This window comes from Anastrepha obliqua, chromosome 2, assembly GCF_027943255.1.
Source record: "Anastrepha obliqua isolate idAnaObli1 chromosome 2, idAnaObli1_1.0, whole genome shotgun sequence".
Taxonomy (NCBI): domain Eukaryota; kingdom Metazoa; phylum Arthropoda; class Insecta; order Diptera; family Tephritidae; genus Anastrepha; species Anastrepha obliqua.
The window spans coordinates 83,128,172-83,146,333 of NC_072893.1; positions in this window are offsets into that span (position 1 = coordinate 83,128,172).

The following is an 18,162-nucleotide window of genomic DNA, read 5'->3' on the forward strand; positions in this document are numbered from 1 at the left end:
GTTCATTTAGAAAAAATTAAATATTATCCCATTAAGCATTTATTTTTATCATTTTTAAATACCATTGGCAGCTGAGCTTATGCTCAAATTTCATAAATTTTTAACTTTTTAATCAGAATTTTTCGAAAACTTCTTAGTATACAATTCTAAAGCTCGTTCAATTCTCGTATAATAAAATCAAAGTTCGAGGTGTTTCAAATTTCAGGCAGGTTTTTGAGAATTTTGGGCGATGGCCTACCCTTTTTATATAACAGTGACTTATTTTAAACTGAGATCTGCGAGTGATAGAAAGAAGCTTATAAAGGTGGTAATTTACTCGTATAGAATGAACGCTAATGGTGCCGCATAGTGGCAACAGCCCTAATTAATATAACTTTCATCGTAAATCGCCAGGCAGCACTACAGCTGCATCTCTGCTTCATAGCAGAACCTTCTCAGGCCTCACAACATCAATAGTCTGTAGTGTAGTGCAGATTTTACAAAACCACGTGGCTTTAAGCAATCCATTATGCCTTAAGAGCTATACTGTTTACCTCAATAGGAGGTTAGGATGCCGAAAAAATTAGTTTTTTTGTAATAGTATTTTTATTTTCGAAATATTAATATAATCGACGCCTATATTCTTTATTGATTGTTTGGTCAAACTTCTTCTCCAATTTGGGATGTGCGTCTTGAGAACCTACAGCTTTATGGGCTTTTGTGAGTACCATTTTTATAGCAGAAATACACCTGGAGGTTTGCCATTGCTTGCCGAGCGGTGATCTTTATTCAAGAAACCTTCTATATAATTTTGTGTCTCATACTAACTGTGGGTTTCGTAGCCGGGTATTGCCGAATAGAAGCCTATGGCAGCCGCCGATTATAAAACACCGCGCTTCATTACATGTACTTATACGTATCACTGACTATCCTTACCAATACAAGTTTTATAAATGCGAACGAGAGTTTTTCGGTTTGTTACGTTGTCACACTTTAATTTTTCAACCGATAATCATGAAATTTTGAGCACTGGTGTTATTTAGCCCTACTTTAAAGTATTTAAGGTAGATTACTGATGAGAAGAACTATGTATGACGATATAAAATTTATAACCAGCTGTAACTTTGGATCCATAAGCTGCAAAAACATTTGTTTATAGCATTGCCACCTGAATATTATTGCACAAATAGCAACTTATCACAAATGCGTCTTTATTATTAAGATATAGGTAAAGAAATACTTCCACTTGGATTTATTAAAAAAAAATTACTTAATAGTAATATTTAATTAAAGAGTAGGGTATGGGTACCCAGTTCTACTTGAGCGGACAAGCTTTAATGTTCCATAAAGAACTATTCGCAATTTTTACGCTTTTTATGGGGAGAACTCTAAGACTAAATATGCGAGTAATGCACCTGTTGCACCTATTGCGCCCGAGCGCCCTTTGTTAATTCTTGAATAACTCGAAAAGTATTTGTCGGATTCACTTCAAATTTTTATTTTTATTATTTTTATAATATTATACTTTAAGAAAATGCCAAAAAAATACACTTTTTTTTGAAATTCTGACTAACCCTAACCCCTTAATAAATTTCATTTTATCCGCAAGCTACATCAGCCGCTTTAAATAATTTATATAGAGATTAATTTCAAATTGATGGGTATGACTCGTTTTATGGATGACGCATTTGCTTTTGAAAGGTAGGTATCCGGACAAACAGCTCCTAACAATTTTGAAATTATGAAGGCAACCGTTGTTTTCATATTTGCATATATATATGTGTATTAAAGCACATAACAATAGCTGAATAAGATATTTTAGATTTATTAATGGCATGCTTCTAAAGTAAAAAATCTACGCACTGCAAAATTTATTAGGGTTATATATCAGCCCAACTTCAAAAATGCAAGTTGGGCTGATACATAATGTTTCCAAAGAACTCGCTTAAAGTTTTATGTTAACGCGTTGCGCGTCGGGGTCTTCTATAAAAGTTACCAAACCAAGTTCAAGAACATTTTTTTCGAACTTAAGTGAAATATCTTTGAGTTGTCAGAAACCATTCAAAATACACTTTTTTCAAGATTAAAATAGCTCAACCATTTAATTTAGGTTTATTGCTAAAGATCTAGCTCTGCACTTCCAACGCTCCTACTTAAATAGGCATTTCAAATTTAAAACGTAAATAAGTGACAATTTATCAGGCACCGTAGCTGCTATGCGTTTTTCAAAGGAAAATATATACATATAGTAGTTATTTGTTTACCTATATTTTTAGTCAAACAGAAAAATTTGCAATCCAAGTTTTATTTTTTCTCTGCCAAAGAAAAAATTCAAATTAGACATTTATTTTTTCTGCTGAATATAAAATTTAAATCATACTTTTATTTTCTTCGATTGAAACACATCGAACGATCGGTACACACACGGAAAAGCTAGGTTTACTATTTAACCCCCATTGCAGAAGCTGAGGGGACCTTTCAGAGAAGAAGACTGTAGAGCATTTTCTCGGTAAATGTCCGGGTTTGGCAGCTGGACGAAAGAGCTAGAGACGGGATGTTTCTTTCTTAGACAGCCTGGGACAGTGCGACAACCTAAATCCCATCAATCTTCTTCATTGTATTTATAAACAGCTCTGGCTCGTTGTAGATATCTGCCTGTTGGAAGTCTCATAATGATATCGAAACGGTAGTTTTCAATAGCCTATTAGTTTTCTATGCAAACTGCTATTTTGAGCTATAAAATTAAAGTTAAAACTTAATTATTTTGTTAAAAAAATATGGGATATTTGCTGAACTTTTTGGAAAAGTCAAGAATATGTAAATCATATAGTGTTAATGTTCCTTGGCTAACAGACATCACATTGCTATGTACAAGTGCTAAGTTGACAAGTTGATTTATTTATTTGAGTGATTTGTTGAATTGAAACTTCGAAAAGAACCATTATTTCCAAACCCTGCCAGCAAATACAAAGCAAGAAGTGATTTTGTCCAAGATGCTTTTAAATGTACCGAATCACATCACAAACCTCTTTCCCATAAAAGAATGCGGCTCTAACACCCGCATACAAAAGGCTCCTTCAAGGAAATTTGCTGACAGATTAAATTGGAAAGTGAAAAAGAATGATAAAGAATACACAAAAAGAAAAAGAAAAATGTGTGTTACGTGGTATAAGTGCAGCAACGCAAACTTTGTGGGTGCTGCTGTATTTATGCGAAAACTTTTAATGCAATATTCGCGTTTGAATAATAAAAAAATAAGAAATATTATTGTTTTTATGTGAAAAGCAACAGCAGTACTAATTAAATCATAAAAAGAGAAAAGAAAATAAAGAATATCTGCACTTACGTCACGCGTCACATTCTGGCGCGCTGATTGTTGCAACTTGTAAGTGGTTTTGTACGTGGCGCATAGCGCCGTTAATAGCTCGTTTGTTTGACCAGCAAATGTGACGGCGGTAAAACCCGTAAAATCTCAAATAAATAATAAAAAAGAAAAATAAATTAAGCAAAATCATTTCGGAGGCAACAAAACATGCATACACATACAACACGCATACTGAACACACACACACACAGATACAGTTGCATATGACGTTTTTGTGGCGGTTTCTCACTAAAATTTCCAATAATGTGCCACAAAAACGTTATTTGTTTTTATGACTGACACTGGACGTGCTGCAAGAATACTTTTCGCTCGTGTCTACCCGAACGATAACGACTCGACTAGTATAAGTAGAATGCGTTGCGTTCGGGCATTGCTTATCCGCCATGGCTGGCTACATCAATAATGAGAGAATAGGCAGCGCAGTCAGCCTACTTTCTGATGAGGTTTCAGTCAAGTATATATCTTCTGGTATAGCGTTTGGGAAATTTTGCAACAATGTGGAAACCGAATTTAGTTTTATTAACGTTGCCACACTTGTGTTTCGGCTCATCATTGTGTTTTACTGCTGCTGTGACTTTTTACGACTCACTCAGTGGGAAGCTTCGAAAGCGAAGAAGACCAAAATTACGATACATAAAAAGCAAACCTTGAGTTAGAACAAAGTCTCAAAAGCTTTTTGAAATTAATAGCAGCAAGGTTGTGCTTAAGTTTCGGCCGATAGAACAACCTGCAACATCTATCAATGCTAAAAGCATAAAAACGTAGTTGAAACATTTTTATGTGCCAAATTTTTGTTACGACAGTAAACTCGCAGCAGCCGCTGATGTTTAGGTTCATGGCAAGTGGTAGTACTTGGGCTTGCAATGTCTGTGGCAGCTGACAAATTTCAAATAAGTTCATTAAGTATTAATAAATTACATTAAATTTCCATATGTAAAACTTAGAATTTATTCATATCTGGGTGCTGTGAAATGTGCACCTAACAGCGCTTACTTCCTTATAAAGGGCAAAAGGCACATATGAAAAGTTTTGAAACTTTTTTTAATTTCAATTGTTAATTTTTAATTTTTTGTAAAGTAAATTGAACAAACCTTAAATGGCATGCATAAAAACTATTTATTGATACAAATTTCAATTCAATTCAGAATATTTAAGAATCGCAGAACTCAACAGCCAATGTGCTGCTCAATTTGTTTTAAGTGAAATTATTATTTATTAATATTATTCTTGGATATAGATAAATAAAAAATTAAATATTTATAATTAAATATTATCGTTTGTGGTTGATTGTAAAACAGGAGCCGAAAATAAACATTATCTTTAAATTTTGAATAAAAACAAAAGCAACACATGTGTATATTTACGATTTAAAAATTTATGAGCGATATTTATAAAAAAATATTACCAATAATCACATTTCCATTTTTAATTAACCGCGGAGAAAATGTAATCACCAAGTGTTATTTTTCAAACTCACTTTTTTAGCTTAATTTTTTGTTTTAGAGAAAAAATAAATAAAAATTTTTTTTTTTAACAGATAGAAAGCCTGAATTTGTACAAAGTTTAGAACTTAGAAGGGACAAATGAATTGTCAAAACTTGCCCAATAGTCGGTCTGCTATAGTTACTTAACGCACTGTATATAGGTATGTATAAGATGAGGCCAGCGAGGGTGAGTTAAATTGAGCTTAGACGAAGTGTAGTACTTTGAGTTTTTTGTTTATTGTATTTAATATCCGTAAGTCTTTCTATTAAAGTGAGTACGTGCTTTTATCAATAAATAAGCGTTTTTAGTCTTTGGGAGTGGGACCGATCGAGGAATCACCGCACAGTGGTCGGATGGCGTCGGTAAACAGTTTTTCAAAAGTTGGAGTTCTTTGAAGTTCTTCTTAATGATCGCTTTTATGCCTTTCGGGGCAAATCGACATTTATAGAAACTAAAAAATTTAAATTTTGTACAGCAGCGAACTTTCTGTCAAACTTAGTTACAATTTCTGCAAAAGGTAGGAATTGAAGTCAATTTAACTATTAAATTGAAAACTCGAGCGTAAGTTAATAAAAAAATTTATTTAATAATAATTTATTGCTTTATTCTGTGAAAATAAAATTTATACTACAGCACAAACTATATAACTCAAAGCTTCAAACTTTGTAAAAAAACTAAAAAAATTAAAAAAAAATTTCATCAAAAATTTCAAATTTTTAGTCAGAATATTTTGGAATTTATGGGTTTACAGTTTTGTAGCCCAATCAAGTTTGGTACATATAATATGTGCGAGTTAAGAGTGGCTCGAAATTCATGTTGATTTTTAATAATTTTTTTCAACAATACGATTGTTTGATATTTTTCGCATGTAACGAATATACGAAAATTGTTTATATTTGTACGGCTTATAAAACAATATACTTTGTCGAAGTTTCATTTTAAAGCTTAAAATTTTGATTACATTTTTTTTTTAATTTTAGAAAATCTTGTAAAAATTTATTGTAAAATATTCAGATATATATGTATGTATTATTTTAATACAAAATTTTTATAAAACTAAAAATTAAAATGATAAGAAATTAAATAAATAATCAGAACTGTGTAAAATTATACGTTGCTTTTTCAAAGAAAAAATTGTTCAAAAATGATTACAATTTTAACATATATTCTCGTTAGCTCGATATGACCACCTTTTACCTTGACTATAGCCTTCAAAGGGTCAAAAAATGAGTTGCCTGCTGCACGAATGTGATCTTGAGGTATTTTGGCCCATTCTCGTATAATCGCCTGTTTCAGCGCATCCATACTGGCATATTTTTTAGTCCTCATCTTGCTTTCCAAAATGGACCAGATGGAATAGTCCACCGGATTTGCGTCTGGCGAGTTCGCAAGCTATTGTGTGGACGAAATGAAGTGTGGAACATGATTTTTTAACCATTCTTGGTTCACGCGAGCTTTATGAGACGGTGCCGATTCCTGTTGGAACGTCCATGGTCTAGGACCCAAGTGTTTGCGTGTCCACGACTCTAAAACAGCTTCTAAAACATTTTCCCGATAATAAGTCGCATTCACTCTGACACCAGGTTCGATAAAAACTATTGGAGAGCATCCATCAGCGGTCACTGCGGCCCAAACCATTACTTCCGATGGGAAATTGCTTCGAGTGGCTCAAATTCTCGTATGGCTCAAATTTTCGTATGAGCGTTCGGTCAAGTAAACACGATCGTTTTGAGTGTTTATGAACTGCTCAATTGGGAAATTTGTCTCATCAGAAAACACAATGTTAGGAAATTCGCCACTTTCGTGCAAGCGCAACAACTCCTTTAGCCTTTGCATCGAACTTTTTTTACTGAGGTGAAATATCGTATGGTTTTTGGAACTTGTAAGCCTTCACTTTGAGCTTATTTTTCAATATGCGTCGAATGCTGTCTTGCGATATTTTCAGTTCTTTGGTAATATTCTTCCACTTCGACGTGGATTTCGTTCACTTTCCGAACCATTTCTGGCGTTGTTGCGGTTTTTTTTTTTGTCTACCTCCATAGCGTTTTGCAATGCTACCAGTATCATTGTAACGTTTTATAGAGCGATACACAAACATTTTATTCACTTTCAGGTGACTGAGCTCACGAGCAATGGCTGGTTGTGATTTTCCAGCCAAATATAACGCAATCACACTATTACGTTTGAATTCCATCACAGAAAAAAAATTCAACTAAACTGAGACCAAAGCATTTGGTGATGGCTTATAAACAATATTCGGAACTGTCACTACAACAATTTTGAAGTTGATGTCATGAGCCGATATATAGTAGTATAGCTGTTTTACAGATACAAGTAGTGTGAAGTTGGTAACACTTCATATCGTTCACCCTGTATATAAAGATAACAAATTTAGTTTGTCAAATCTGAAATATTTTCAGAATAGGCACGGATTCAGTCTGACCGCGTTGCAGTCAGCGTGGAAATTGCTATAGAAATCATTGCTGTATAAGGTCCAGTAGAGTCTCAAGAGCTTTGTTTCGGCTAGAAAGCAGAGCTCCTATGGTAAGCATGAAGTACCTCTTCTTTTTTGCTCTTATTTCTTCCATAGTTTCGGATGTTAGCCACCAAACAGTGACCCGTAGAAAAGGATGGAGTTCACAATCGCATTTTACATCCAGTTGAATTCATGCAGGTCAATGACTGCTTTCTTGAACTATCTTGCATTTGGCTCGATACCAGTTGAACGTACCAACTAGAATAACGATGTGACGATGCCTTGGAAGCAGGTAATTTGCATTTATGTATTTTAGCACTGCACATTTTCGGTTTTTTGCTTTAATACGTAAAAAATTTTATATTCTAAGTTATGTAGTTTTTTTGCTAGTATAAACTATGCTTTTTATAAAACTAAAACCAAAAAAAAAACATATTGAAATAAAAATAAAGAGAAATTAAAATATCGTGTCGCTCTTCTTGTGAAAATCGGTGTACATAAATATAAAAGAGTAGTTCGTGGACAGAGTCAAGAGCCCTGCCATAAATTTTTTTTTGAAGAGAACAATTGTGGTATTAGAAACCAGCATCTTGAGTGAATATCTTTCATATGCAAACCTGAATACAATTAAAAGTTGAAAGAGGCCGAGTGGTAGCGAATACCTCACGACCATTTACTTAGTCCTATCATGACCATTTTTGGATTATGTCTGCCAGGAGACTCATTATTAAAAATGCATTCGAGTTTGGAGAATATCTTCAATCTCCTTTTACACTGTCCTTAATCTCAGCGCAAAAGCGGCCTTTTATGAATTTCAGCTCGTTCGGATAAATCTTGCAATTTGTTTTGCTCTTTATACTACTCTTATTTTTGCAGTTAGCAGCTAAATGTGCATTGCACTAAATTACTAACCAAAAGTGAATTGAAGTGCGCCTTTATTGGCTCCTATCGCCACAACAAACTTTTTCAGAACATTTGTACCCATTCTTTTAGAATGACCTAAATAGCAGTGTCCTTGGATATTTATTCAGTTTTTACAGCTAGTCATTTCATCGTTTGGGATACCTCCTACTGCTAAGGTTTATAAATCTTTCGCAGAATCTTTTTCTTGAACAATGTAAAGGGCGATTTTCCGGACATTGTTCTGCTTTGCTGTGTTTCAAGTCAGCTTCCACAAGGCACATATACCCACAAACTCATTTATGTGAAAAATGCCGAGATGCCAGATACGCTGTTTTATGTCACTAAACTGCAAATTGCGAATTTGTAGCCTTCATCAACGCTGAGTGCTTTTTACAGTTCTAGAAACTTTCTAAATGTGCATAGTAACAGATTAAAGAACCGGCTTTATGTCAGAGAAAAGTATTTTGTACAACATTCTCCCACCCTCAAACCACGCATACAAAAAAGAAAAAAACACTCTCAATTACCATGACTTTTTCCCTACTTCCTAAGGCTAGAGAGTTTTAATTGATCCTTTCGCTCACTTTCCTTGCTGCAGCTGCAAAACTAATTCAAAGAAACTCGTGCATTGCCACATTAAGCAAAGTTATGGAAAGTCAATAAAAAAGTTTGTATTTTTTCTCTCCCCACATGGAATATAATTGCACACATATGTACCAGTGTGTATGGGAGCGCACTCCTATTGACTACCAAGTAATTATAGCGATTCAACATTTGCAGCTGTGGCCAGTGGGTTTGCTTAGGCGCAATCAGTTGCAATTGATTGTTTTCCTGCCAATTCAAATAACTAATCGTAAAATGAAAGTTGCATAGAAAGCGGAATAGAAGAAAGCAAAAGTGGTCAGGCAACAGTTGGTGTCAGTGAGAGAAATAGTGGAATAGGCGAGCAAAAAACAAAAAGAGGCAGGCAGAATGAAAATTAATTAGGTCGATTGGCTGAGCGATTGCAAACCAACACTGACCACATACCAGTATGACCATACCCAGCACATATGTGCTCAGCAAAAGTGCAGGGGGAGAAGGATTGATAATTGTGTTGGGATTCAGCGAACGTTTAATCTTAGAATTCTATTTTTCTTTAATGTAGCTGCTTATGCAATTTTTCATTCAGAAGACAAAAAAAAGGAAAATTAGATTCGAAATACAATTTGCTTTTTATTAACGGAAATGTGCAAATATGTAAAAAAGGAAATGAATTCAATTAGAACTCTAAACTTATTTGTCTGATCTCAAAATTTATATCTATGCGTAAGTGAGTATTTCTGTCACTTTAATGCTTATATTGACGACTTTTGTGCCTTCCATAGCCTCCACCGAAATTTTCTGAGAAAAATTTTAGTACAACATTTATGCACACCTTCACGCATAGAGTCGAGTAGACCTAAAAAAAATTAGGAGATGGAAATATAATAATGATACTATTGAAATTATACTATAGATAATTGTCAATAATATTTTTATCACGTAAAACTTTTACAATTTGGCACATAAAGACAAACTGATATGATATAAAGTTGATCTACTAAAAGCCGCTCCTCCATTAAAAAAAATTAATTTTTCTTGTGTAGTTATTACCCCATTTCCAAGGAATATAGAATACAAGGAACGATACAAATATACAAATTAGTTCCCGTTAGCTCGAAAAAAAATTCAGTCCTTAGGTATCCGTTATACAATATTAGTAAGAATACAAAAATATGCACAGGGGAATATGGGGCAATAAGCTGGATGGTTAGTTTAACATGTCTTTAAACTTTTCAAGATGATGGTTGCCAATGCGGCACGGTTCTTAAACAATAATAATGTGAAAAAGGAAAAATATTTTGTAGCGTGGCTTAGGAAAGACGAATTAATAGCGGAGCCATTCAATGCCAAATGATACAAGTATTTTGCACTCGTACATGATTTTTAATCTGATTTGTTGGCTGGGGTGAGTCTAATGAGAATTAAATTGATAAAAATCTATAATTTTGAGATTTATGTAACGTACAATACTTCGGCTCCCGTAGCCGAATGGGTTGGTGCGTGACTACCATTCGGAATTTACAGAGAGTACGTATGTTCGAATCTCGGTGAAACACCAAAATTAAGAAAATCATTTTTCTAATGGCGGTCGCCCCTCGGCAGGCAATGGCAAACCTCCGAGGGTATTTCTGCCAAGAAAAAGCTCCTCATAAAAATATCTGCCGTTCGGATTCGGCTTAAAACTGTAGGTCCGTCCCTCCATTTGTGGAACAACATCAAGACGCACACCACAAGTAAGAGGAGAAGCTCGGATAAACCCCCAAAAACAGTGTAAGCGCCAATTACGCAGCAACGCACACACTCGGAAATTTTATAATTTGATGTTTCATGGTCAAGAATCATGCACAAACTGACTTTGAACTGAATATGCAATTACCTAAGATAAAAAAAAGGAAGGATTGATTGAATAACTAAAAGATGCATAAATTTCTTCTTTCCTTTTTATTTTATTTTTTTTTTATCTGAGGTAATTGCGTGTTCATTTCAAAGTCAGTTTGTGCACGACTTTCATTAAGGTGGTCCGAATCCTAGGGCCATTATGACCATGAAACATGAAATTATAAAATTTTCTAACTTCCGAGTGAGTGCGTTTCTGCAGTGAAAGAGGTACCTAAGTCAAAAATAGACAAAGGCCCACACCAATGATTGGAGTTTCGTCAAGCTCAGTCAAAAATCCTAGCAAAAGACTTACGTGCCAAATGTACTTTTACGTGAAATGTTGTTATTAAATAACGAAACTGATGTCGTAAGCCATTTAACTTAGATATTGTACATATCTTTTTCTTATCACCTTTAAACTATGCCCCTTTCCTATAACTATGACGTTCTATGCCAATCTTTCTATGCACAAAATAGTGCTGAAAGCCTTCTGTTTTTTTTATTTTGTTATTCCTACATTAATCATAATCTGTCATACTGACATTTAGTACATTTTTTAACAATTAGTTAGGAAAACTATTAAATATAAGGTTGTCAAAAAAGACTTGCGGTATTTTTATTGAATTTTCAATTGTTCATAAAATTGGTTATAATAATGCAATTTAAGTCAAATATGCGCCGTTTTGTCACTTCGTGCGAAATCCGGACTATACGGTGGATGCAGAAGAACCTCCCATCCGAGCTCCCGGAGCTTCTGGCGCGTCACCAAAGATGTGTGTGGCCTGGCGTTGTCCTGATGGAAGACAATTCGGCCTCTGTTGATCAAAGATGGCCTCTTCTGCATGAGTGCTGCATTCAAGCGGTCCAGTTGTTGGCAGTACAGGTCCGAATTGAGCGTTTGGCCATAGGGGAGCAGCTCATAGTGGATGATTCCCTGCCAATCCCACCAAACACACAGAAAAACCTTCCTGGCCGTTAATCCAGGCTTGACCACCGTCTGGGCAGCTTCAAGTGACCCACTTTTCATCGCCAGTCACCATCCGCTTCAAAAACGGATCGATTTTGTTGCGATTCAGAAGCGATTCGCATGCATCCATACGGGCAAAAATGTTTTTTTGCGTCAAGTCGTGTGGCACCCATACATCGAGCTTCTTTTTGAATCCAAGCTTCTTCAAATGGTTTATAACGGTTTGATGACTCATGCCCAGCTCTTGGCCGATGCTACGGCTGCTACTATGCCGGTCTCTTTCGATCAATTCAGCGATTTTATCGCAATTTTCGACGACAGGTCTTCCGGACCGTGGCGCATCTTCGATGACCTCTGCACCAGAACGAAAACGTTGAAACCATCGTTGTGCGGTGGAAATGGAAACTGTATCGGGTCCATAAACTGCACAAATTTTATTGGCAGCATGAGATGCATTTTTGCCTTTATCGTAGTAGTACTGTAAAATATGCCGTATTTTCTCTTTATTTTGCTCCATGTTTGCGACGCTATAACTCACGAACGACTAAAAGCAAACAACAATTAATCAAACACGTGTTAGCACGTGAAAAGAGCTTTCCAAAAAGCTCTAGCGTGAACCGATGTGACGAATACAACTAGAACTACGCGCTTGCAAAGACAAGCTTGCGGAAATACCGCAAGACTTTTTTGCCAACCTTATATATTTCATCATGACCAGTGCCAAGACGAATAGAGCGATTACATTTTAGGAAAACAATTACATTTTATATAGAACAGTTATTTTAGCATACAAGAATTAATATTTAATTAAATAGGTCAATTGGTCGGTTTCTCTTCAGACGTCGTAAAGTTCTTCTTTCAAGTTGTGAGAGTGTATTGACTTCTCTATTTTTGTGCTGGTTTATTTCGTTAAAATGCTTTGTTGAAATCGCTTTTATTTCTTCGTCGATTAATGGTATATTGAACGTAGTATGGATGCCATCATTTTTTGTGTACCTGTCGGAAATTGTTATTATACGTAAGATTTTTGATTGTTGTCGCTGTACTTTGTTTATGTGAGTTCTTTTTGCAGTTCTCCACACTTGAAGTCCGTAGGTCCAGATTGGTTTAATGACCGCCTTGTATACTAAAAGTTTGTTGGAAATATTGAGCTTAGAATTTCTGCCTATTAGCCAATGCAATTGTCGATTTTTTTCCTTTATTTGTTTTATTTTCTTTTTGATATGACCTTTCCAAGTTAAGTGTGAGTGCAGATGGATTCCAAGATATTTTGCAGATGTTTCAATTTGTATATTTTTATTGTTGAGCTTAATCGACATAACAGCAATCTCTGTTCTTGTCGTAAATAGCACTTGTACAGATTTGTCCTCGTTTACTTTTAAACTCCATTTGTCAAACCACTTCTTTATATTGTTGGTGTACATTTGTAATTTTGTTGTTGCGGTTGAGAGGTTTTTGACAGATGACAATAAAATTGTGTCGTCTACGAATATTGCTATAGTAGAATTAGTTTCGTCTGGGAGTGGTATGCCAGGGGGTAAATAAGACATATAGCAGTGGTCCTAGAACGCTGCCTTGAGGAACTCCTGCTGTTATTGGATGTATATGTGAGTTTTTGTCATGGTGTTTAATGTAGAAGCATCGGTCAGTAAGGTAGCTCTTGATAATTAAATAATAGTCCAGTGGTAATTTATGCAAGAGGCCTTTGTGCCAAACTTTGTCAAAAGCTTTTGCGACATCCAAAAATACAGCAACGCAATATCGTTTATTTTCCATGTCTGAAATTATTTTTTGTGTAACTCGATGTACATATTTGTTGGATAGTTGAGTGTTTTTTTCGAAAACCGAATTGATGATTTGGAATGATGTTTTTCGTGTTAAGTATTGGGGTAATTCTGTCATGTAAAAGTTTTTCTGCAATTTTAGATATAGTCGGAAGTAGGCTTATAGGTCGATATGAAGTTAAAGCTGTTGTGTTTTTACCCGGTTTTGGTAGTGCAATGATTTCTGCGATTTTCCATACTTTTGGGAAGTATTGTAAGCGAAACACTACATTAAATACGTTTCTAAGGAATAGATAAGCCTCAATTGGTAGCTCCGCAAGTGCTTTGCCTGTCAGCATATCATATCCGGGTGCTTTTTTATGTTTAATTCGAGTTTTGATGAAAAATATCACTTCTTGTGTGCTTTTTTTTCCTTATTTTTGTGATGGTATCAGTATTAACATTACTAATCGTGTCAATTTTTTTATGTTCTTCTTTCGATAGGACATTTTCAAAGTAATTTCCCGATGTCGCTGCTTTTTCATCATTTGTAAAAGCCCATGTGTTGTCATCTTTTCTTAGTGGGGGTTGATGCTTTACGAGGGGTGCCTTTTATATGTCGGGATTTGGCAACCCTGGTGTTGCAATCTGGCAACTGACAGCTGTATCGCAAAGTTTGACATTTTTTGGCTTTTACATATTCAGAACGTTTTGAAAAACCAGCGCTATTTGTGTTGTTTACAGTAACTTAAAAGATTCATCTCAGTCCAAAAATGGAATTAAATCGTGAACATTTTCGTGCGATTATTGTTTACAACTTTCGACGTGGATTAACTCAGCAACATTGCATGGATGAACTTAATTCATTTTTTGGCGATGAAGCTCCATCAAGGACCAGTGTTTATCGATGGTATGGTGAATTCAATCGTGGTCGTAGTTTACTCCAAGACGAATTTCGTGAAGGTCGTCCAAAATCAGTTGTTGTTCCGAAAACCATTGATGCTGTGTGCGAACTGATATTGCAAGATCGGCATGTGACCTACCGTAAGATTGAGACAATCTTAGGCATTAGTGGGACCAGCATACATTCAATATTGCATAAATATTTGACTGTTCGCTTTAGATCCCACACAATTTATCAATCGCTCAAAAAAAGGCTCGTGTCGATTGGTCTAAGGAAATGCTCAAAAAATTCGATCGCGGGCTTTCGAAACACGTCTCTGACATCGTGACAGGTGATGAATCATGGATTTACGCGTATGAGCCCGAAAGTAAACAGCAGTCGACTGTATGGGTGTTTCAAGATGAGCCAAATCCAACAAAAGTTGTTCGCGCACGAAGCACTTCTAAGCAAATGGTCACCTGTTTTTTCGGAAAAACTGGACATGTCGCAACCGTACCACTAGAACAACGCAGAATAGTAAATTCTGAGTGGTACACAACCATTTGTTTGCCAGTTGTCTTCCAAGAAATTAGGAAAACCAATCGCCAAAGACGGATCCCTCTTCACCAGGACAATGCGAGCTCTCACACATCGGCTCAAACAACTGCATTTTTGAGCACCCAAAACATGGAATTAACTTGGCACCGAATGACTTCTTTTTATTCCCGTACGTAAAAAACAAACTGAGAGGTCAACGTTTTTCGACACCTGAAGAAGCGGCTGCGGCATTCAAAATGCATGTTTTGGAGGTACCTCATTCAGAGTGGCAAAAGTGCTTCGACAATTGGTTAAAAACGCATGCAAAAGTGTATAGATCTTCATGGAGAATATTTTGAAAAACAATAAAGTGATTTTCGATGATTAAAATTTGTTTTTGTTCTCTAATCCCGACATATAAAAGGCACCCCTCGTATCTGGTTTTTAAGTTTTTTTGTACTTTTCCACAAGGAATAATTTGTGTCATGAGTAGGAGTTAAATTTTTTAGATATTTTTCAATTTCCTTATTTTTTATGTCACATAAACAAGCCTTCAAATTTTTTGTAGCTAAGTTTAACCTCTGTTTGTCTGCAGGAGATCTGGTTGTTTGCCATCTTTTTCTCAATTTTCTTTTTTCCTTGATTTGCTTCTTAATAGAAATGTCATTTGAAGTGTTTTGTGCGCTATATTTTTGCTGCGGTGTGAATCTGAATCCTGCGTCAATAACTATGTCATTAAAATGTATGATGCTACGCTCAATGTCAAGTTGTGTTTTCAAAGGTGTACTTAGAATGAGTTGTTGGGGGATGTGTTTTCGATACTCATCCCAGTCAGTCCTCTTTGTAAATATTTGGGGTGTTATCTGTATAGAGTCAGTTTTTGATGTATAGTTAAACATTATCGGCGAGTGGTCAGAAGATAGTTCATAACTTGGTTTAAGCTTCAGTTGGTTATGGTTAATATTTTTTGTTATACAGAAGTCGATTAAATCTGGAATTTTTTTAGCATCCGTAGGTCACTAAGTTGGTTCACCCGTACTTATAAACCTGCAATTTTCCTTTAATTAAATATATACCTTTTTTATTAGCCTTCTTGAGGTATAATATATACCAGGATTTCATATTTCAGTCGGGTTTTTGGCCAAGTATTAGAAATTACGTTCTCAACGATCTATCTACTTTTTACACTTAACAGTTTTCAGGATTAACAAAAAGCAAAACAATAACTCTAATACGAAACAAGGCTATGATTGCTGGCAAGGCAAATAAAAGCATGCAAACATCAACTAAGAATTTACGGATAATTTTTAAAAATATATAAATCTTCTTCTCACTAAGTCAATTGCCTTAAATTGCTTTCGAACATTTTCGTAGAATAAATATAATTGAGTACTTGACTCTTAAAATAATTGCTAGACTTTCATAACAACTGCAATCGTCTTTCGCATTACAGACGAAATAATTGCATTGCCCCTGCTGCATAAAATTTAACTGCCAAAAAGTTTTTGTAAAGTTTGGCAATAGCAGCAAAGACACGAAAAAATAAAAATAGTGAGTAATGCCGCCAAGTTTGGATGGATTCAAGATGGATGTGGCAGTGATATGTGGTTGCCAGCAACCAAACGCTAATGATATCGGTACACAGACAAATAAATATCCAACCAACAACAAACCCACAAGTCATACAGATCTACATGCGCGTGCATGTATGCATGTGTAAGAGGAAACACTCCGCCAAAGTTGGTGGGACAATAGAAAAAGCGTAAGCGAGATATGAGTGGCGAATGGCGGTGGAATTTGGCTCGACATTGGCGGCAACATAAAATATGACAAAAGTAGTTTTCCGCTCCATTGCAGCGAAAAATAATAAAGGCAAGATACATATGGATATGTGTATGTATGTATGTATACATACACGAATATGTGGAGGCGAGGGTGCTTTAGAACCATACGCAGTAGACTATATGCATGTGTGCAGATTAGATATATCAATCCCGGTATGCTGGGATTGTGCTTATTCTTAAGTCCCGAAAATCCAGGAATTGTTAGTAAATAATCCCGGAATTTTTGGGATTTAAAAAATACCGGAATGCCGGGATCTGGATATTGATATTACTGGTATGTATGTACTCATGCATATTGCGAAAGATCTCAAGTTTTTGCGGATTTCTAATTTCATGCGAAGTATATGAAGTGGAAACAGACCAACCATCGTTTTAGAAAAAACAAAAAGGGTAATAACTTTTACTTTTTGGCGAAAATCGATATGCTTAAAAACTTTAGTTTTAGTTTATTAGATGTTTATTTCAAAATAAAAAATTACCAGATAAATATGTCTTCTGTTTTGTTTTTATTCAAATAATTTTCACTTTAAATAAAAAATGGCTATTAAACATTTATTATATGGGCGAAGGCTTCTTAAAAAATATTGATGCAATTTTTTGAGTTAAGTTGTTTCGATATAATTAATACCTAAATCCGGAGATCGCAGTATTTTAGTCCCGAAATCCCGAAAATCCAGTTTTGTAAAAACCGAAAAAATTGGCATCCCTAGTAAAGACAAACAGTCATACATACATACAGACATACACGCCTAAGATGAAACCGTCCAATGCTAAGACAAAGGCTCACAAATGATATACAAACTTAGTTAGAGCAACAATAACAGCAATGTACGAAAAATTATCATACCACAAAACTCTCTCATTACTTTCTTGCCGCCACAAGTGAATGTGCTACAAAAAGCTTCAAATTGAAACATTCCGCTCTTTTATGCAAAGGACCAATTCAACAAGCGAATAAAACTAATGATATATATAAGGGGAGCATACAATGAGCATACCACGAGCGGGTGTAGGGTGGCTGCCCGTGGCGGAAACGGCGAAAGTCAAAGTTCAAGTAAAGCATTTCCGTTCGCAACAGACAAAAGTCAAGTTCAAATCTTTAACAGAAAGAAGCGCCAACCAGCTGATCCGAAAGCAGTGAATAATACCATAAAAAAAGATAAACAAAAAATTAAACTGGCGAAAGGAAGAAGCAGACTGCAGTACAACGAATGCGTATTTTTGGAGGATAAGGCAACTTCGAAAAAGCTGAGTTGCTTGTCTAGCGGTGCTCGACTAGCCCCATACTCTCAGACATTCAGAGCGCTTACATATACCTACACATTATAAATGACAACAAATTTGGCTCTGTTGGCTATCAGGGATAAATGGATCTAAAAAGCAAAAAGCAAACGGATGAAACAATAAAAATTATAGCTATTATGGTCAAAATTGTACTGTAAAATAAATAAAATGCATATGCAACGCTTACTGGCAA